The sequence below is a fragment of the Balaenoptera ricei genome, chromosome 10 (assembly GCF_028023285.1).
Source record: "Balaenoptera ricei isolate mBalRic1 chromosome 10, mBalRic1.hap2, whole genome shotgun sequence".
Lineage (NCBI taxonomy): Eukaryota > Metazoa > Chordata > Mammalia > Artiodactyla > Balaenopteridae > Balaenoptera > Balaenoptera ricei.
This window is the reverse complement of record NC_082648.1, coordinates 35,735,523-35,758,764: the sequence shown is the minus strand read 5'-3', so window position 1 is coordinate 35,758,764 and position 23,242 is coordinate 35,735,523. Positions and strand designations below refer to the sequence as shown.

General features: G+C 37.7%; 1 long non-coding RNA gene across 1 annotated transcript in view; it reads left to right on the top strand.

Annotated features, from left to right (window-relative positions):
- LOC132372491 (uncharacterized) overlaps positions 1–23,242 on the top strand; it is a 90,459-nt gene that overhangs the window by 60,045 nt on the left and 7,172 nt on the right. The window contains exon 2 of the long non-coding RNA XR_009505197.1: positions 4,044–4,121. This is a non-coding gene — a long non-coding RNA (uncharacterized LOC132372491). The remainder of the gene's footprint in view (positions 1–4,043; positions 4,122–23,242) is intronic.

Genomic DNA, 23,242 nt, shown 5'->3' with positions numbered 1-23,242 from the left:
GAGCCCTCAATCTTCAGACCAATGTTTGGGAATTTGGCTTGTCCAAGCTTTTATAAAAAGTAATGGAAGCAGAACCTCAAATCATACACAAGGCATTTGAGGTCCCCGCCCCTGTCTTTAAATCAGCTCTAACTAGTGCTTAGGGAAGTATCTGAACAACAGAAGTTTCAAAACAATGGGTCACTTAATTTCCAGTGTGTATGTTCTGTGATATGAAACCCTAACATTTAAAAAGTTACCATGTATTATAATATACAACTCAACTTTTTTTATGTTTAAAACATTCCCCACATTCCAGAGTGCTAATCTGAGGCCAAGTGCCTGGAAAATATGTCCTTTAACTCCTTCATTGACATAAAGCTATTTGATATTTGTGTTGTACCTCAGGGCAAAGTTTTGATCAGTACCTCGGAAGTTCTAGGATGTAAATAAGGTCTTTAAAAATTAAAGAAGTGGGATGAGGAAAGACAGGAAAGAATCAGGCAGATTTGAAATCCCTTTCCCAAGTGGATATGGCCCAGTCAGCTGCTGCTGGGCAAGGCTGACTGGAGAAGGGGAAGGGGGAAGTATTGAGAGGCAGATCCAATTCAGTGGAATTTCTGCGAAACCAGCAGAAAGACCCCTGAGAGCTGAAAAGTACAGCAGCAGGCAACAGGGTAAAGATGAAGTCATCAGGTTCTAGGGGGGATCATCACAGTGGAAGAGAACCATTTAAGTAATTCATTTGAAGTTACATGGTTAGATTTCCTGATTTTTCTTTTCAAAGCTTAATGACGCTACCCTTCCTTTTTAACCAGCATTTTAAAATTACAACATAGCGGTCCACTGGAAAAAAAATGAGTACAGCCTTTTCCATTTTATGAAGCTCAAGAAGAGAGAAAAAGTAAAATACTCAGAGAAATTTGCTTTTAAAAGTCAATACACTCGTCTATAAGACTGCTCCCTAAGTTAATTTAAGCAACTTCTTATTTGAAAACTACGTTATATTTTTGGAGGGATAGTACTACCTTTTTTAGTCTTCTATTGAGAGAATTTAAGTGTGTAAACATAATTGCCCCTTTTCTTCTCTCATCCCAAAGTAGATGTTTCTTCAGACTGTAAAGGAAATCACTAGATACTCAAAGCAGTTTGAATAGCTCCTTGCAATCCCCCATATAAACTCCACAGTGCTGGCTTGCGCATCGTCAGCCTAGGGTAAATAATACTTAAATGAGTATCCACTTTGTCAGCCAAGAGGACTATTGCTCTACTGGAATCTCCTTCCGACTTGACTTAATTATGCTCTAAGAAGCTATCGGCAACGTTAAGTGTGCTGTGAAATTGGAATTGTATTGTAGTTTGTGTTCATTAGTTTTCCTCTTTTGCTTTCTGCGAAGCTTTAGAAAGATTTCACACTCTTGTGGTTTAAAGAAATACTTCACTACGGCTTCTGGAATAGTCCTGAAGCTAGGAGTGTGTTGGGAATCCCCCTTCCCCAACAATGTCAATGTTCTAACTTGTTTCAAAAGAGCTCGTTAAATCACACTTTCTCTTTACATTAACATCTCCTGCTTTTAAGTCATCCTCATATATTTTACCCAGTAGACTGCTTTAACTGCCCAAGAACGTGATGTCCCCAAAGATAGACTTTTGAAAAAACAGAAATTAGAAAATCCTGAGTGTATAAATCTTATCACTGGAAAAAAATATATCATGGATTGATGGAGCTGAGGTGACTTTTCTAAGGCAAAGACAGGTTAGAAAGCCCAAAGGAGAATGAGTGTTTATTCGTAAATCCAAATGAAATTAATTGAAACAATTTAGTGGCCGTCTAAAAACAATGGCATCCATCAGAAGAGTTACAATTGTCTTTCACAGTGGATTCATTAGCTTGCACTAAATTTTGATTACTCTTCTTCAGGGACCAGCTTTAGTCAATTAAAAATGATTTATGATTCTGGGTCTAAGATGCAGTCACTTGGGGGAAAGTTCATCCATCCACATAGCAACATATCCATCTAACTTTGGACTGAAGTTTTTCACAAAAATTCCATAATCTGATTGGTTGACATAAAGAGGTGAAAGAGATTCAGGAGCTTGATACAATCAACATAAAAGTTCTATTTGATTCTTAAAACCAGGACTACATTCCTTTGAAGTCAGGTCTGCGGAACCACAACCCTTCCGCTCACTCCACACACTTGGGTTTCCCTCTGTGGGTCTGGTACTGCTCTATCAATCTCTCATTTGTTTGATATCAGAGAGTAGTGACAGACCACTCTGAGGTTTAAATTAATCGTGTGCTTTTTATTTAATGCCTGAGTGCTTGAGGATTACAACATGTTCTATATATCCTGCATCTTAAACCTGCCTTTTAAAATGAAATATGGAAGGAAAACATTAAAAATTTTAACCAAAAAAAGTTTTGAACTAAGAAAAAAATTGCTCTGGAAGAAAATGAACTAAATAAATGAACTAAAAAAATAAAAATAAAAATCAGCGAAACAGCCCTATGACTCTTGACACCTCGTTTTTTTAATTAAAAAAAAAATTATTTTCTTGGGTCAGTCTCCCAAGGCAATAGAAATAAAAGCAAAAATAAGCAAATGGGACCTAATCAGACTTATAAGCTTTTGCACTGCAAAGGAAACCATAAAAAAAGACAAAGTATATATTCTTGGATGAAATGTTTACCTTCTCTTCTTTTGTAATTCTTCTCTGTCAACCATTTATCCTTTGCTTAATTCTTCCTTCACATCCACCTCTTGCTCTGTTTCTGTCACCTAGAACAGGCCTTCGTCAACTCAAGCTTGGGCCCCTACAGTGACCCCGTGACTGGTTGTCATCTGCCTACTCTCTCTCCATCTTCCTATCATCTTGCACATCAGTTCTAAAGAGACCTTATTCTATTCTCTATTCTAGAAAATACCCCATTTAGTGGTATACTACTTTATTCAAAAATTCCAGCATTCCCCTTGCACACAGCCATTATTGTCAACCTTGTTCCCAAGAGTGTCACGGATGAGTCTCCCGGGCCACAGCAGAGAGTGCAGCAGAGTAGATGGGTCCAGGTACCTGTCCACTTCAACCAGAGCGAGTGCACTTGGTCTGTTAGTCAGTGTGGCTGCTTAGTAGATTGGCACTTTTGCTTTTATCTGTTTCATATATGGGCAAAATGCCATTTGAAAGAGCATTCCACAACCTTTAAAATGTTTCCAAATCATTTACCTACAAACAGAATAAAGAGTAAATAATAAGTATAATGTTCAAGGCGTCCGTGGTCTGATCTTATATTACCGATAGAGGCAGCTGAAGTGTGGTAGTTGAGTTCAGTCCCAGGTGGGATTACTTGTGCTCAATTCCAGGGCCCACCCTTGCTAATACTGTGGTCTTAACCTGTTACCTATCCTATCTGGGCCTTTAAAATGCTGACAGGTACCTAACTAATAAGCTTGTCATAAGGATTAAATAAAATTATATAAGCCAAGCACTTAGAACAGTGGCAGACACAAAGTCAAGGATCAGTGGTAGCCATCAGGATTTCCTTTCAAGCCTTCGATCCCATTAATCCGTCATGGGAACTCTCTGTTGGAAATGAACAGTTCTATTACCATTCCACAGACACTCCCTGGGCTTTATACCTCACCTCTCCCAAGCCCATATCCCCAAACTGGAAACGCCACCACTTCTGGAGCCTGTGCTTTACAAGAAAGAGTGGGAAGGAAGGGCAGAGGTTATTGAGGAAACACCCATCAAAGCTCCTTACAAGTAAAGTCTTATCTTTGAACGTCCTGCTCTCTACCAGTCACCGTTCACTGAAGTGTAATATTGAGAAATTAGTGCTTTGCTGCAACAGTGAGGTGGGGAGAAAACAAAACTGCAAGATACTCATTTTTACTGATAGAATCCCAGTTGCTTAAGAAACCCTGAGCATGTATTGACAGACAACATCCCGAAGTTAAGTGCTTACAAAGTCATTCTGAACTGGAATATAATTTAGATTTTAAAGTGTATGCTCCTTTTGGCCTGTTTAAACACTATATATCCCCTGGTCCCTTTCACAGAATGGGAGTCAAGTTTCATCTTCTGAGCCAGCTTTCTTCTCCCGCTTCATTCTACTCTGTGTTGGTTTCCTTCATAAGGTAATGTGTTTTAATATTCTTATATGCTTCCCAGAGCACTTTGAGAAGGAAGGTATCCTATGATCAAAAAAAAAAGTAATATTCCAACAAAGACATTCTGCTTGTAATTATACCCATGCAGCTTTCCTTACCCTGTGCAAGAGCATTCTGAATTTTGATCACTAGGAGAAGCATGATGAAACACATGACATTTTGGGAATTTCCTTATCACTGGGGTTGCATTAGGAATGATTCTGGGTGGGGGGAATCTTAATCTTGTCAAGTCACAAGTACCACACTCAATGCATTTCTGTTTTGATATGTTGATCAGTTTTATAAAGTCTCAATCCTACTTGCCATGCCAGCTTTCTTATTAGATTTTCAATTTTTGTACCATTTGTGGTTAATCAGATAATTATAACCCTAGATTTAATATTTTTCTAGTTTTCCATTCTTTAGTAACCATAGACATGCCCTATTATGTGTCTGCCAATTCCAAATTTCAGTGCTTAGAGAGAAGGGAGGGATCGTTTGCTTTGGGCCTTGAGCTGTAACAAGAGCACCATGAATTTCCTACAAATACACATCTGGCTTTCTGCCTTTGTTGTCCAGGACAAATCAGTTCCAGGCGACTATCCATCTCCTTGAAATCTTTGGCTGCATACAGAACACCAACTGGGTTGGAGTCTACTTAGCCCATTCTACTCTCTGGCAAAGGATCAGAGTAGAACACATTGCTGTATTTGTCTTTTCCTCTTTCTTGTGCCTTCATGCAACTGAAGGGAGAAAAAGGGTTATGGAACTGACTGATCACCTGCAACTGTGTACCAGACACTGTACTACATGCTGGGAAGGCAAAAGCACAAGTGTCTTTTTCCTCAAGAAATTCAACATCTACTGACGGAGACACCCTCATAAACAAACATAAACTCACCATCCTTGGTCACTAATTGAAGCAGAACAAACTAGAGGAGACATTTACTACGTGGTCAGACATCTTATCAGAAGGAGTTAGAGTACCCCCAAGACCCACAGGAAAGGCCTCCAGACACAAAGTATATTTGATTTCGTGGATCCAGGGGAAAAAATAACTCAGCATTCATAATTTACCAGGTTATCTGAGCCAGTCCTAGAGATAATTCCAAGCCTATTTTTGAGTATAGAGACTGAGATGTCCCATCCTAAGAAAACCAAGTCATAAGAAATGTTCCTTGACACCAAGGGGTTACATTCCAAAAGAAAGCACTCTGAGTTCCATTTCGTGAAATGTGACATGCATACTACTGACATAAAAATCATGTCACAGCTGGTGATAACAGGCCACAGCTAAGGAAGACTTACAAGATGCATTTAACTTTCCTAAGAGACATCCAAGATGCTTCATAGATAGGTGATAGATGATAGATAGATAGATAGATAGATAGATAGATAGATAGATAGATGATAGATAAACAGTTAAACCTGCCCTTCACCTTCATGAACACTTTCCAGTTAGTTGTGGTCTCTTCACACATGGGGTTAGACATAAATAAAGTCAAGAATACTTTAAACTTCAACTGAGAAACTTGTCTACTCCATCTGAATTCTTTAAACTGTCTCCTGATGATAATGAGTCTGCTTGTGGCTGAACATCATCGATCACTGATGGATATTCCCAAGAGAGGGGAGAACTCCTCAGGGAGCATCCCAAACCCACTCACAGCTCTGATTGCCCATTTTGCACAGGACTCTGTGGATTTGCTTAAAGATGTGTAAAATTTCATGTAGTTTGACAGTCCCCTGAGGGCTCTTATGTGTGTTGTTTATTCCACTCCGTATGTGATAGAACATTCACTCACAATTCTCTTCCTGGACAGCTTTAGAGCCTTGGAGAAACTGTAAATATTTAGTTCTTAAAGTCAAAACTATCCACTTTTGTTCAAAATACCTCAGTTTGGAAAAGTCTCAAACATCTGTTTAGAAAATCTTATAGCCTAAAAAAAAAAAACTATAAGGAAAAACATAAAGTGATATCACCTATAAGGGGATAAAACGTGGACGATATGGGAGGGGGACATAGTCTGGAACCCAGATGTATCAATTAGAACGTTTTGAGCTACAAAAAAAGAAACTCAGCTCAAAATGGCTTAATCAGTTAGGCATACTTATTTTCTCCAAAGTAAGAAGTTTAGAGGCAAAGAGGCTCCAAGATTAATTAATGCAGCAGCTTAACAACAGCTGCCAGAACTCAAGTTCTTTCCACCATCTTCAAGGGATTTTTTTCTTCAGTCTTATGTCTTCATGGTTGCAAGCTGGCTGCAGCTGCTCCAAGCTTCATAGTTCACCCGTCAATCTTAGGAAGGGAAGGCAGAGTGAATCTCTTTCTTATCCAGTTTTCAGAGCAAAGTACACTTTTCCAGATGCCATCATGTAGAATTATCTTTATGTCTTATTCACAAGAATTCTGCCACAAGACCATTCCTAAACCAATTAAAAGCAATATAATGGAGTTACCAGTCTTGGCTTAGATTAATTGCTATTTAACTGCCTGAGACTGGGACGGTGCTTGAAGTTCTTGGCTGCCCAAAACCTGAACAAAATTGGAGGGAAGGTGGAAATGGCTCTTGGGTAAACAACCAAGTGTTGATCACACCGGAGCATACAAGTACTTTGACTTTCCTTTTGATAGAGTCTCTCTAATGAGGGCTTGATTGGTCAGGAAAGAAGGCACTATCAGACCGTAGTTAAGACCATGGCTCTGCCTAGGTTCATTATGCCCAAGTTCAAATCCCGGCTCTGCCCTTTACTAGCTGCATAACTTTAAACAAGTTACTTAACCTTTCTGTGCCTAAATTTCCTCATGTGTACAAGGTCAGAACAAATACTACCTACCCCATAAGGTAGCTCTGTGAATTAAATTAAATAACGTTTATACAATGTTTAGCAGACTATCTAGCACCTGGTATCAATAAAGACTAGTAACTGTTATTAACATAATCTAACTCCAGAATTTAGATCTCAGTGCCTGAAAGGGTTTAAGAATCCTCCTTTTTCATACTGCATTTAAAAAAAACTGCATTTATAAAAAACCTCAAAAGTGCAAGGCCACCAAAAATCTCTGGAGGTGGGGAAGGGAAGAGAGCATAGTTTAATTGTATCAATAAAAGCACACCAGTGCCTAAGCAACCACTCAACTCTTGAGTTCATGTTTGACCCTTGGGCACATAAGCATTTCATTTATTTCAGGAGATGAAAGAAAAGCATATTTAGCAATTCTAAAATATTATGTATGAATTCAAGAACAAGTTAGCTATATCTTCAGAAAATATAAGGGAAGATCACACGTTTAAAATCACATGCACTGAGTTCACGGTCCATCTTTCCACCATACTATTTCTCTGGCTGTAATTCCTCTTCTTTATTCACTGGGTGACTGCACCATACAAAAATGCTTAAAACCAAAGTCCTTGTGTCTTCCCCTCTTTCCTTCTCACAAACACATTTGCCAAGAGACTTAAACAAGTGAGCAGGAATTTACAAACTCAGCTTAAAAATCAGTTACAACCTAAGTAAGACATCTGGGTACCCAGACATTGTCTTCAAATCCCAGCTTTGTTAATTCTCAAAAGGAAGTTTCCCCTGAGATACACTGAGGTGGCTTTTGACCATCATCTTCCCAATCTTTGCCATACACTAGATGTAATTATTTATTATGAAGCATGTCTAGTTTACTTGGCTAGATGTTTTTATTCTGATCTTAAATGGATTTGGCACCTTTGGAAAGAGAGCTAAAATGATCAGCCAATCAAGACGAAAAAATGAACAGCTTAAATAAGGACTGTTCACTGGTTGCTCTTTGTTCTAAGACTAGTACTCTGTCGTCTCTGTGCTGTGTGACCAACACAAATTAGAATTTGAAATGACACTTGTACATTTTATTTGTTCCCATATTTGAAATCTGCTTTGAGAAACTTTCAGTCCAACACTAAGCTATTAGAACTTCAGTGTGTTTCTGGTTTGAGTATGACAAATGAAATAGCAAATCTCCCCTCATAGTTTTATAAATCCCTGATGTAATTTTTGAAGCTTGAAAAACTGATTTTGCAGTTTTTCATAAGCTCCTTATGAAACTTATTCTACAACTTTCCTTAGTACCAAAATAGGCTCTTAAGCCAGATGGATAGAAAGAAAATCTAGAAAGAAAGCATACAAAATCTAAAACAAAAGTACAATTCTCCAAATCATATAATACAACATCCAGTTTTCTTTTGAGTTGTGAGTTTGCCATATGGAGATAATAAGGGGAAAATTCCAAATACAATCTCCATGGATTCTTTGTCTCTGGGGGCCTAAGATGTTAGTACATCCTTTCAAAAAGAAAAACTCAAAGGATAACTAACATCATACATAAAGTTAGTTGTTAAACTCAGAAGAAGACAATACACTATTTTGTATATAAGCAGACGGTTAAGAAATCTTAGTTGTTTCATGCAGAGGTAGTGTTCACCCAACACACAAACAAAATTGGGCAAAAATTCAGGGCAATCTGCAAAAAAACAAATCAAGCAATACCAGTTAGGGCAAGAATTAAACATGACACCATCTAGGCCTGTTCTTGTTTAGGAATGTCAAAAGAAAAGATCTATAATAATTTTTTGGCTTTTCTTTAAAAGAAATTTTTTCTTCTTTGTTCTGCAAGAAAAAAAAAAAAAAAAAAACAATAATTAGCAAACCACAGATGAGAGTGACTTCTCTCATTTAACACAAGATATGCCACAAAAGACCACAATAGCATGCCCAACTTTTCCCCTTGCTTTTTTTAAACTCCCAACTTCAAGGAAGGTGCAGTAAGTAGTCACTTGAAGTGCCTTAGGAAACTAACTAAGTGGGATGAAATAAGACTTTGAGGGATATTATCAAGTTACCCCATCCAGAGAGGCAACAAATACTTACAGATCAGCAATTCTGTGCAAGACTCCTGGCTATGCTCAAGAGAATGAAAAGTATATGAGCTAAGTGCTTGCTTCTGTGGGAATTTACAAACAAGTAAAGGAAATACGACTACAACTAAAAATAAATTGTGGGCATAAATACTGTCCAAAGTTGTACAGAAGTGCAAAGTTCCAGCAAGGTTTATTTATTTATTTATTTATTTAAATGAAAACAGTTAATTTCCATTTGGTTTTAACTCATCACTCTCCCAAACATTGACAGCAGACGTGAAGGTAAATGCTTCCTGGGAGACAGTTGAGGGCCTGAAGACCTGGAGAATCCCAGCACTAACAGGAACCCCTGGAAAAGTGTGGAAGACTTCCCCTTCCGTGTTGAACTCCCCACAGAATACAAGCTCCCTGAGGATAGAGAGTATGTCTGCAGTATTCATGACTCTTTCCCTAGAGCCTAGTCAAATGCCTAGGACCTAGCAAGTGCTCAAGCAAAATTGTTATCATTATCATTAAGCCATTTTGTGGAGGTGTTTGGGAAAACCACACAGGGCGAGATAGGGCTGTTCAAGTTCACGGCTGTACTTTCAATTGTCTAGCCCAGGTTGTGGAGGAGGAGGGGCAGACAGGGCTCTGAAGAGCTGAGGCTGGTAGAAGGATCATGTCGTACTTGAATCTGGAGGTGCACTGAAGCCATGCGGGTAGACAGAGGTGCGATTGGGATATAGGATCCTAATGGGTTACCTAAACAAAGTAGATCACAGGAGTCAGGATGTGGATAAGGCAGGGAAGCATGAGGAGGAAAGAGTGCAGGGAAACAGGAGGAGGCCTGGGAAAACGTCTGCGATGGGGCCATGGCTGTCTGTGTGATGTGTGGGTGCATCACTGTTGAGAGAGCTAGGGACCGTGAGGATACTGACAGTTATTTTATAACTCATCTCACATCAGACCTAGATGCATTCCGTAAGAATCAAAGGGCTCCAAAAGCATCACCTGAAAAATGTTAAGAAAAATGAAAGTGTGTAGTAAGGTGACTGATTACAATATAAATACACAAAAATCAATAGCATTCATTGGAATAAGCAATTAAAAAGTGCGTTTTAAAAGATCCAATTAACAATAGCAACAAAAATTATAAAACTAACAAAAATGTTCAATACCTATTTGAAGGCAACTTTATTAAGAGAAAAGACCAGAATAAATGGAGAGAAAGAGTATATTCCTGGCTAAGAAAACTTGTATTTTTAAATTATCAATTACTTCATGGTAGCCTATAATTTTAATATAGTTTTAATCTGTAACCAACCAAATATTTTTAATACCTGACAAACTCTAACATTCATCTGGAAAACAAAATGTAGAAAAGAGCCAAGAAATGATTTTAAAAAGAACAGTGAGTGGGAAATGTAACATACTTTAAAATCAATTAAAATACTTTGCTCTTGGTACAATAATAAATAAATGAATAAACAAAATACAGAGTGCAGAAGTTGACCAGTTATATATAGAAATTTAACAAATGAAAAATGTGGCATGTGAACTCAACAAGGAAATGATGAATTATTCAAAAAATGGTCTTAAAATAACAGACTGTATATTTAGGAAAAATAGAGTCAGATTCTTACCATATGTGGAAGTAATATCTAAACAAAAATTTAATATAAAATACTGTTTTAAAAGAATATTTTCAAAATATTATAGTGAAGAAGACCTTCCCAAGCAAAACACAACACCCTAAAATCAGATAGGAAAAGAGTAAGAGATTTGAGTACCTAAATATTTACTTCCACACAATTAAAGAAACCATAAAGTTAGAAGGTGAACTACAGACTGTAATGCAATATATACAACACAAGCAACTATAAGAAAAGTATTCAGGAAATAATTTCTGAAAATCAATATGAAAAGTTAAGCAACCAGGAAGAAAAAAAATGAACTAAGTATGTGAAAAAGCAATTCACAGCAGAAATATAAATGCCTAGTAAATATTTGAAAAGCTGATAAATGTCACCAATGATCAGGAAAATTAAATGAAAGTAACAAAATATAATTTTTCACCCACTTGACTAGCAGAAATTTGATTATTAATAACCAGTTTTGGTCAGGGTATTGGTATAGGAAAGACTCATACCATTGGTAGAATTTTAAATTAGATCCTTCTTTAAAGATGGTAACTTAGCAGTTTGTATTAAACTTTAAATGTGAACACCTTAGACCCTTAAGTTCTACTTCTCAGAATCTGATCTGAAGAAGTATTGAATCTCTATAGGGAAAACTTTTGCTGTATTATTTGAAATAATAAACTTTGTGAGACTAAATTATCGACAAGACTTTGAATTATGACTGGGCTGGATTTATGGAAAGATGAAAATAATCTTCAGCTAGCTGTTTCATAGGAAATTTTCAGGAGAAAATTTGACTGTATAAATTTTTGCCTTTCCCGCCGACTTGGGAAGCTACCTAATTCCCACAGAATGCACAATTCCAGCTATATCAAAGGTGAAAATTTAAATACAAGCAAGGATCAAAGTAGAGAATTAATTTGAGTTAATTCAGGAGTGGTAGGCCTCAGGGAGACAAAGGCTATATTGGAACAGAGTCCCAGCCACCCATGTAATAGAACAAATTGAGAGAGATGAGATGACAGATGCAGGTGGCGACAGCAGTCAGAGGAAGTCCATTCAGGGAGTTTAGCACAGAGTCAGAGAACATAGTACCTAGTGAGAATTTGTCATCAAGTTAGGCGGCTGATGGTAGATGGCCAACTGGTGTGTCCCAAGCACAGGTACATGGTGATGAGGAGTTCAGACCTAGAAAATATGCAGTGATTACAGCAAGCAGCTGACCTCAGGGAGCTGTGATATTAAGAGGGCCCAGGCACAGGACTGACACTCAGGGCTAGGAACCCAACAAGACAGTCACAGTCTGGGCAGGACAAAGTCACCAGCAGACCACCCAGTCAGGGGCATGGCTATAAGGCAGAGATTTCCAACCAAGGGCAATTTTCCCCACTGGGAGCACTTAGCAGTGTCTGGAGACACTTTGGTTGTCATGCTTGAGGAGTGCACCAGTGGCATCTAACAGGTAGAGCCCAGGGAAGCCGTCACACACCCTACAATCTACAGAACAGCCCCAAATACCAAAGAATTCTCTGCCCAAAATAATGCCAGCACTGAGAAAGCCTAGTATAGGGAATAAGATAAAGACAGTTATAAGAACTATGACACAGAATCAAGGACTAGGAGTTAATCACATGAACAAAGCAGAACTGTGGAGCTGAAACATGACTAATACAGCAAAGCTGAGTTGGAACCAGTCACCTGACTATCAAACTAGGTTCTTTATTTTCCTCCTAATTAGGTACCATATAGGTCTTAGGATCTTAAGTGAAAGGCAATCTAGGAGTTGATCTTTATTCCACCACTTACTAGCTGAGAGACCTTGGGCAATTTATGTAATCTTTCACACCTCAGTTTCCTTTTCTATAAAATAGGGTTAATTATAGCATCTGCACTCAGAATTACTATAAAACAAAAATAGGATTATGCATGATAAGTACTCCTAACACTTTGGCCAGTTCATATTACATGGTTGATAATTAATAGTTGTAGATGGGGGCCAAATAGCTGAACTTGGGAGGAATATTTTTTAAAAAGGAGAAAATAGAAAAAGAAGTAAAGCAGGGCATTAATAGCCCAATCCACCCCAAAATTATTTGGCAGAGGGTTTTCAGGAAAAAAAAAAAAATCAGGAATTAGATTTACTTAAAGCCAGAGTTTTTTCATGGGTTAGTGAAAATCAAAAAATGTGAACACCAGAAAGAACGTTCTTTGATATATTTGTTTAAAGTGTTTCAATCTTTAGACTCCTATGAGAAGCCTAAACTCCCTCTTTCCTAAGGTGACTAATTGCAGTATTCTGTTGTCAGCCCTGTATTCTGAAACATTCTGGGCCTGATATTTTTCCTTTACTAAATCAAAGATATTCTGGAATATATTCAATCTTCCTTCTTCTCAAGAAATTAAAATACAATGCTGGATATGTGCTTGAGCATCTACCACAGATAAATTAAGGACTGTGAACCAAAAAGACCCTGCTTGTCCTTTTGTAATACATGATTAATTTTCTGGAATTTACATAATGAGAAACAAAAAAGAAAACAAAATGAGAGGAAGAGAAAAGTCATTGTATTGTATATTCGTTCCTAAAAGTATCTTGGCTGGGCCTTCCAACCCTCTGCTAAATCCTCAGACAGATCGAAAAAAACCACCACCATGTGAGGAAACCTCAGCATCGTAAATATGTTAACAGATAAAAAGTCACATCAAGGTCTGGCACCTCCGATCCCATCTAGGGTAGGAGACTGAGCAGGATTCTTTTCTACAAAATGTTTTGCTTCTGAAGCTTCCCTTCAGCATGGACCCTAAAGATGGCATTTAGAAATGCTCCCAAGTGGTGTGTCTCCTGAGTTAAAGAAAAGTTGGAAGCCTTTATATATTTGAGTTGATGTGGGTATTTGGAAAAATGTACCAGTTCACCCAACTGGCATTTCTATGTATTCTTAAGCATGACGATTTAAGATTCAGGGAATCAAGGCCATATCCGAGTATCATGGTCACCTTATGAGCTCAAATGCTTTAGGTGTCCAGTCTACCTTTCTTGGAATGTTAAGGGTGAGAGAAAAGTAACAAGCTCCTTCGCCTACTAATTGTTTTCGAGGAAAAGAGGAAAGTAGCATAATATTAGATGACATCTTTGATAATAACAGCTAGCTTTTGTAGTTTTACCACCCGTTTTCATATATATTATCTCATTTAAGCTCAATGTTCCCACTTAACAACTTTCAGAAAACTAAGGCTCAGAGAATTTAAGCAACTCACCCAAGGTCACACAGCTAGAAAGTAGTGAAGAAGAGACTCAACCCCAGATCCAAATGATTTCACATCCCATTCTTGTAATTCCATACATTATGCTACTTCCCAGCATCTTCTCCTCCAGTCAAGAAATTAAGAGGGAGAGGGGAAAGAGGCCTGTCTTCCCTGAGAGGCTGCCCTCCCCCCTTTCCACTGTACCTGCAGGAAGGGGACATTTCCCAGCTTCCCACATTGTACCATAACCATGGAAGGACTTTATGATGGAATCCAGGAATCTCTTTCCTAAATATTCTCCCCACTCTCATTCACACAGGGAATGATGCTTTCTGAGGGTTATTTTATCTGTGAAATTATTTATATCACTCTACCATACCTAGTTGATAATGTTGTACCCCAAAATGAAATGACTTAGGTTTCCTTATTATTATTAGTCTTCATCTCTACACTTAGATCAAATTTGAGGAAGGAAAACTTTGAATTGTGTCCATGTACTTATTTTATTTTGAAAAATAACTCTTTAATATTGTGTATATATATATATATTGTATACATATATAAAGAATTCAACTTTTGGGAGAAATGTCTGTGTGGGCACGTGCAAGCTTGTGTGTGTGTGTGTGTATGTGTGTGTGTGTGTGTGTGTACAGAGAGAGAGTCAATTCAAGCTACTTTCACGATAAGAAAAGATTTCAGAATATGAATATAAATTCCACAGTTCAAAGTGAAACATCACTTGTTTTTAATCAGAGTAGTAATGACAAACTTTTGACATGCCAAATATCACAGATAATTGTTTAAGAATTTACCATTACAGTGTTTATTTACTTAGAATAATTTCTCTTTATGGAAGTTATATTTCAATCTTCAAGGAATCTAAGTTTCCTTTGCTGTTAAATTATGAAATAAATATGTGTGATTATAGGCAATAGTAGAGCTTCAGATTATAATTGTTATGGGTAATGACAGATTCATAATCTATGACATGATAATAATTTTTGTAACATATAGTAACACTCATCTTCAAAGCATTAGCTGATTAATGCTTTAAAATATCCTCACAAATCGTATGAACAAGTAGAGTCCTCATGCCTTATTAACACTTTATATACTTTCCATTAGTTGCTTAATTTCTATTTAAATAACTTGAAAAACAACTGAGAAATCATCTAACATGAAAATAAAATCTGAAGATTATTTTTTCAGGCTTTGGGAAGACAACTTCTTTGTTAGTTGTTCTTTGTTTCAATTGCCTCTATTATTTGGAGAGTATTCTATCCAGACCCATCCTTCACTCTCCTCGTTGTCTGGGCTTACATTATGTAAGGACAGAGTCATTAGCCTTCAACAGCCAAAGTGAGAGGTGAATTGCCTTAGATACACAGGACACAAGCTACTGGTCCAACTACTCCAAAACCTACATCCCCACAAAATGTGCCACATGGGTTAAAAGGAATAAGGAATCTTCGTATCATATCTTGATAAATTCAAAATGCCTCTGCCACTTCTCCCTTTCTTCTCCATTTGTGTGAATATAACAGTAATTATTTATTAAGCACTAATTATCTACCAGAAAATGTCTTAAGGGCTGTATGTACATTAGCTCACTTCATAATTATAAAAACCCTATGATGTGGCTATTATCAGTATCTTTATTATTTTTACAATATCATCATCAATACATACATACATTTACATGTAAGCAAATAAATAAATAAGGTATTGAGTCTCAGGGAAGTTCAATCATCTGCAAAAAAAGAGACAAGAGCCAAGAGAGAAAGTCAGACCCACCTGATCACAAAGCCCATTATCCTAACCAGTGCACCAGTGGTTCTCAAACTTCTGCAGGCATTAGAATCACTGATAAAGACACAGATTCCTGGGCCTCACTCCACAGTTTCTGATTCAGTTGGTCTCAGGGAGGAGGTCCCAAGAATTTGCAGTTTTAATGAGTTCCCAGGTGACAATGACCACATTACAGTCCACTAACTGATGCTAAAATACTGATACTTCCTCCCATGGATGGCCCTGTCAAATAAATAATCTGAAAAAGAAATGTTTAGTGGTGTTGGCTAATGGTCTGAGGTGAAAGAAAAAAAACGGGTGCTGGTACTCAAATAGACATGTTTTATCACAAAAAATATACCAGTCCTAGGTAAGTTTTTTTTTTTCAGAGAGCTCCTGAGCTCATTTATCAAATCCATAGGGCAGAGACTCCCCCAAATCATGTCATTGTTATTCTTTCTCAGAGAAGTCTTTAACCACTTCTTTACCCCCCTGAGGACGCGAGCATCACCTATGTCTTCCATTTTCTGAATGCCACTTTGGACCTCCGCAGTCAGGCTTGCCTCTGATGTTGCACAGCTTGTGCACAAAACTAGCAAAAGCAAGGATGCTGCCACCCTCCCCCAAACCTGCGGGTGCTTTTCCCTGTCACTTGACATGAGTTTGCTCTTCATCCCATAGGTTCAAGAACTGAGCTGATGATTTATTGCTATGGTAAATTTGCTGATGCGAAAATCTACGCCAAGTCTAAGCTTGGAACAAGATTTTATTTGCCAAGTAGTAATCCCTGTAAAATCAGGGTTTAAAATGGAAAATGTTATTCAGACTAATTATGGGTCATGCAATTGGGAATTGCTGTAGCACGCTTTTCTTAAACATTATCCCAAAGGAGGCCATCAGAAGAACATATGTGCTGCAGACCCCGCCCAAGTTCTTGGTCAGTAAGTGGAACAAGCCTGCAATGGCAAAGGGGAGTGACTGTCACCACCATCCCTGGGGGGTTCCTCATTAGACAGCCATACAGTGAGCCTTCTCACACTGCAGACAAAGGACAGAGGATAACAGGCTTTACTTTTAAAGTGCGGGGGCAAAGAGAGGAAGAATGGGACAAAACAGAAGAAATGACTCCAAGTCAGGAAAAAGAATGTCTGGTAGGAAATCTTATCAAAATGTTTTGAATGAATAAAAATAAACTTGCTATGAATTCAAGAGCCAAAAAGATTTAATTTCTGGGATGCAAACAAATTAAATGTATGAAAACCGTTTACTATAATTGGTTATAATTGGTACAATTGTAATGATGGGCTGTTTTTGTTCAACTTTATTTCAGTTGAAATAATAGCTTCATGAACAAATCCTAAAGTACAAGACTGATTACTTTACACTCGAGAGATGAAATGAGTTCTAAGTTTGAAATGTTCTTTCCTGTGCTCAAAACATGTGGATGGGGTCTTCGCTGATAATTCTTGGTATTCATAACAAATCAGTCTACATTACCCAAGTAAGCTTATTTTCATTCTATGCTATTATTAAAAGGCTGCATTGAACATGGGGAGAGAAAAAAAGCTTTGTTTAAAAATCTTCAAAGAGAGGATCAAGATGGCAAGGTAGGAGAATACACCTCACCCCACAAATACATCAAAAATACATCTACATGTGGAACTAGAAACTGTCAGAAAGGTCCTGTAAAACCAAGGCTGTAAGATCCACACATAATTAGGTAGGAAGGGAGGAAAAGCAGTCAGGTCAGGACCTGTGCCCCTGGGAAGGGACCTACACTGGGGAGTGAGCAGTCAAGCCACAGATTGGGCACCCCACTCCTGGGGTCCTACACAGGAGAGATGGGTCCCCTTGGCTGGTTGGAGGACCCCTGGGACTAACAGGAGGGCTGTGGGAAGCCTGGACCCCACTCATGGGAAGCACACGTGCTGGCTTGCCCCTGAGGTGGAGATTGGAGGACTGTCCCAGTGGCTGACAGGTTTCCCATGACTGCCTTGGCCGGCGCCCCAGCCTGAGCCTAGCGAACACTCCAGACCCGCTTACTCCACATCACAGCACGGCGTTGGATCTAGGGCTGCCATGGCCAGGGAGAAAGCTCAGCTGCAGAAGGCGAAAGTGGCTCGATCCTAGGGCATCATCTGGGTGGGGTGACCGCAGCCATTGTTGATGCTTTACTCAAGCAGCGTATCAGAAGCAGCCCAGGACTCTGGTGCTGGCCACTCCACCACAGCTCACACCCTGATATATGCTGAGAGTCCACATGGGGCAAACTGGCCCTGCAATGTGGTTCCAAACAGGGCAGAGGTGGCAGAGGCTGGAGGCAGTGATAGGCTGCAAGGGACAAAAGGGACTTAAACCCACTGTGTCTGAGCGGAGTGATGGAAACAATTGCTGGCGCCTGCACAGCCAGCGCATAGGAAACATCTTGGGCCACTGTCTGAGGCCAACATGAGCAAAGAGCCCGAAGGGGCACCTCCTGCTTCTGCACTACCCCCCTCTCGGGCAAGGGTCCTGGTGCTGGGAGAGAGGAAAGCACACACTTAAAGGGAACAGAGCCAGCATGGGCTCAATGCTCAGAGCTTCTGCTCCAGCAACTTGGGATGAGAACCCACCCACAATTGGGTGGTGACAGCCACTGAGCAGGGGGAAACCCCACCTCACACTCAGCTCCAGCTCTACCCACTCTACCTCCAGCCCCACCTCCTACCAAGGTGACAGCTGCCAGTACACTCTGAGGAAAGATGTAACTTGCATCCACGTCAAATCCAGCTCTCCCACCAAAGGCATTGGAAACAAACAGTCTGTATAGGAACACTCCCACGTAAGGACACCCCTTCAAGACCACAAACAGGTAACTGTTTCAAACCTAAACTTCTAGAGGTAGAGAAAGTTAAGCAAAACGAAAAGGCACAGGAACTGGTCTCAACTGAAAGAGCAAGAAAAATCCTTTGAAAAAATAATGAAACAGAAATAAACAATTTGCCCGATAAAGAATTCAAAGCTTTAGGAATAAGATTGCTAACTGAATTAGAGAAAAGAATAGATGAACTCAGTGAGCATTTCAGCAAGACATCTCATAAATAAAATGACAAAAGTTAAAGATAAAGATAGTTCTAAAGGCAGCAAGAGAAAAACAAAGAGTCATATACAAGGGAATCCTCATAAGGCTATCAGCTGATTTCTCTGCAGAAACTTTGCAGGCCAGAAGGGAGTGGCATGATATATTCAAAGTGCTGAAAAGGAAAATCCTGCAACAAGGATACTCAGCCCAACAAGATTATCATTTAGAATAGGAGAGACAGAGAACTTGTCAGACAAGCAAAAATTAAAAAATTCAGCAATACCAAACCTACCCTAAAAGAAAGGTTAAAGGATCTTCCCTAAGTGGAAAAGGAAAGGGAAAGTCCCACTAGGAAAGGCAAATATATAATAAGGCCTGAGGATCAACCACTTAAGTAAGCTAGTATAAAGAGTAAAAGACAAAAAATTATAATAACACCTATGAAGAGTTAAGGAAAAAACAAGAAGATGTAAAATATTACATCAAAAACATAAAATGCAGGGAAGGGGAGTAAAAATAGTAGACCTTTTAGAATGCGTTTGAACTTAAAACACTACCAGTTTAAAACAAGTAGATATAGTTATAGGTAAACATATATGAATCCCATGGTAACCATAATTCAAAAACCTATAACAAATACACAAAAATTAAAAAGAAAAGAACTCAAGCACACTACTAAAGAAAATCATCAGACCACAAGGGAAGAAACAAAAAGAAGAAATGCATAAAGAATTATGAAAACAAGCGGAAAAAAAGTAATAAAATATGCATATATATCAATAAATACAAATAATAAAATAAGTACACACATATCAATAATCACTTTAAATGGTAATGGACCCCCAAAAATAATAAATAAATAAATAAATAAATAAATAAAGGCAATGGACTAATTGCTCCAATCAAAAGACATAGGGTGGCTGACTGGATTTAAAAAAACAAGACCTATTGATATGTTGCCTACAAGAGGCTCACTTCAGAACTAAAGACACACACAATCTGAAAGTGAGGGGATGGAAAAAGGTATCTCATGCAAACGGAAACAACAAGAAAACGAGGTAGCAATACTCATATCAGACAAAATAGACTTCAAATAAAGGCTATAACAAAAGACAAAGAAGGGCATTATAAAGGGATCACAGGAGCACCTGAATATATAAAGCAAATATTAGCAGACAGAGAGAAATTGATAGTAATACAATAATAGTAGGGGACTTGAACACCCCACTGACATCAATGGGCAGATCATCCAGACAGAAAATTAATAAAGCAACAGTGGTTCTAAATGACATCATAGGCCAATTGGAAAACATCTACAGGACATTCCATCCAAAAACAGCAGAACACACATTCTTTTCAAGTGCATGTGGAATGTTCTCCAGGATAGATCACATGCTATGCACAAAATAAGCCTCAACAAATTTAGGAGGATAGAAATTATATCAAGCATTTTTTCCAACCACCATGGTATGAAACTAGTAATCAATTACAGAAAGACAAAAGGGAAAAGCACAAACACGTGAAGACTAAACAACATGCTATTAAAAAAAATCAATGAGTCAATGAAAAATATCAAAGATTAAGTCAGAGAAAAACCTCAAGACAAATAAAAATCAAAACACAACTTTCCATAATCTATGGGGCGCAGCGAAACAATTCTAAAAGGGAAGTTTATAACGATATAGGCTTTCCTCAAGAAACAAGAAAAATCTCAAATAAACAATCTAATCTAACATTTAAAAGAATTAGAAAAATAAGAACAAGCAAAGCCCAAAGTCAGCAGGAGGAAGGAAGTAATAAATATCAGAGAGGAAATAAATAAAACAGAGACCAAAAAAACAATAGTGAAGATCAATGAGACCAAGAACTGTTTTTTTTAAAAGATAAATAAAACTGATAAACCTTTAGCCAGGCTCACCAAGAAGAAAAGAGAGAGGACCCAAGTGAACCAAATAAGAAATAAAAGAGGAGAAATAACAACTGATACCACAAAGACACAAAAAATCATAAGAGAACTCTATGAACAATTATATGTTCATATAATTTGTTAAAAGTGAACAACCTAGAAGAAACGGACAAATTTTTACAAACTTACAACCTGCCAAGACTGAATCAAGAAAAAACACTTTGAACAGACTGAGCACTAGTAGTGAAATTGAATTTGTAATTTAAAAAGCTCCCAGCAAACAAAAGTCCAAAGCTGGATGACTTCAAACGAAAATTCTACCAAACATACAAAGCAAAGCTAATACCGCTCCTTCTCAAACTACTGCAAAGAATTGAAGATGAGGGAACACTCCCAAATTCATTCTACAAGGCCATAATTACCCTGATACCAAAACCAGACACTACAAAAAATATATATAGAACAGGAAAATATCTTTGATGAATAAAGCTGCAAAAATCTTCAACAAAATATTAGCAAACTGAACCCAACAACATATAAAAAGGATCATACCAATGAGATCAAGTCTGATTTATTCCAGGTATGCCAGGATGGTTTAATACTTACAAATCAATCAACGTGACACACTACATTAACAAAAGGAAGGATAAAAATCACATGATCATCTCAATAGACACAGATAAAGCATCTGACAAAATCCAACATCCATTCATAATAAAAACTTTAATCAAAGTGAGTATAGATGGAACATATCTCAATATAATAAAGGCCATTTATGACAACACAGCTAACACCATATTCAATGGTGTAAAGCTGAAGATCTCTCTTCTAAATTCAGAAACAAAACAAGGATGCCCACTCTCACCACTTCTATTTAACACTGTGTTGTAAGGCCTAGCCACAGCAATCAGATAAGAAAAGGAAATTAAATCATTCATATTGAAAGGGAAGAAGTAAAACAATCACTATTTGCACATGACATTATACCATGTATAGAAAACCCTAAAGTCTCCACTGAAAAACAGTTAGAACTAATAAATGAATTCAACAAAGTTGCAGGATACAAAATTAATATACATAAATCTGTTGTTTGTCTGTACTAATGAACTATCAGAAAGACAAAGCAAAAAAAATCTCATTTAAAATAACATCAAAAAGAATAAAATACCTAGGAATAAATTTAACCAAGGAGGTAAAAAACCTATACTCTGAAGACTATGAAACATTGATGAAGGAAATTGAAGATGAGACAAAAAATGGAAAGATATCTCACACTTTTGGATTGGAAGAATTAATATTGCTAAAATGCCCTTACTACCCAAGGCAATCTATAAGTTTAATGCAATCCCTATCAAAATACCATGATATTTTTCACTGAATTAGAACAAATAATCCTAAACTTTGTATGAAACCACAAAAGACCCCAAATTGCCAAAACAATCATTAGAAGAAAAGAACAAAGCTGGAGGTATCATGACCCTTGACTACAGACTATATTACAAAACTACAGTAATCAAAACAGTATGGTAGGCACTGACACAAAAACAGACACATAGATCAATGGAATAGAATAGAGATGCCAGAAACAAACCCACACACCTATGGTCAATTAATCTATGACAAAGGGAGTGAGAATATAAAATGAAGAAAAGACAGTCTCTTCAATAAATAGTGTGGGAAAACTGGACAGCCACATGTAAAACTATTAGAACATTTCTTCACACTACATACAAAAAATAAACTGAAAATGGTTTAAAGACCTAAATGTAAGACTTCAAATCACAAAACTCCTAGAATAGAACATATGCAGAACATTATTTGACATAAATTGTAGTAATATTCTCTTGATTCTGTATCCTAAGTCAAAAGAAATAAAAGCAAAAATAAATAAATGGGACCTAATTAAACTTAAAAGACTTTGCACAGCAAAGGAAACCATCAACAAAATGAAAAGACAACCTACTGAATGAGAGAAAATATTTACAAGTGATGCAAGCAACAACGGCTTAATATCCAAAATATATAAACAGCTCATATAACTCAAAACCAAAATAACAAGCAACCTGATTTTTAAATGGTCAGAAGACCTGAATAGACATTTTTCCAAAGAAGATATACAGATAGCTAACAGGGACATGAAAAAATGCTCAACATCACTAATTATTAGGGAAATGCAAATCAAAACAACAGTGTGATAAACCCTCATACCTGTAAGAATGGCTACCATCAAAAAGTCTACAAATAACAAATGTTGGAGAGGATGTGGAGTGTACCCTTGTACTCTGTTGGTGGGAATGTAAATTGGTGCAGTTACCATGGAAAACAGTATGGAAGGGCCTCAAAAAGCTAAAACTAGAACTACCACATGATCAAGCAATTCCATTCCTGGGTATATATCTGGAAAAAAAAGGAAAACACTAATTCAAAAAGATACATACACCCCAATATTCATAGCGGCACTATTGGCAATAGCCAAGATATGGAAGCAAACAAAGTGTCCATCAGGAGAAGAATTGATAGGGCTTCTGGTTCCAACTCAAGGCCTTGCCAGATGGTGTGTGGAGCGGCGAGATTACTTCGTGCCAGGTCACTTTAAG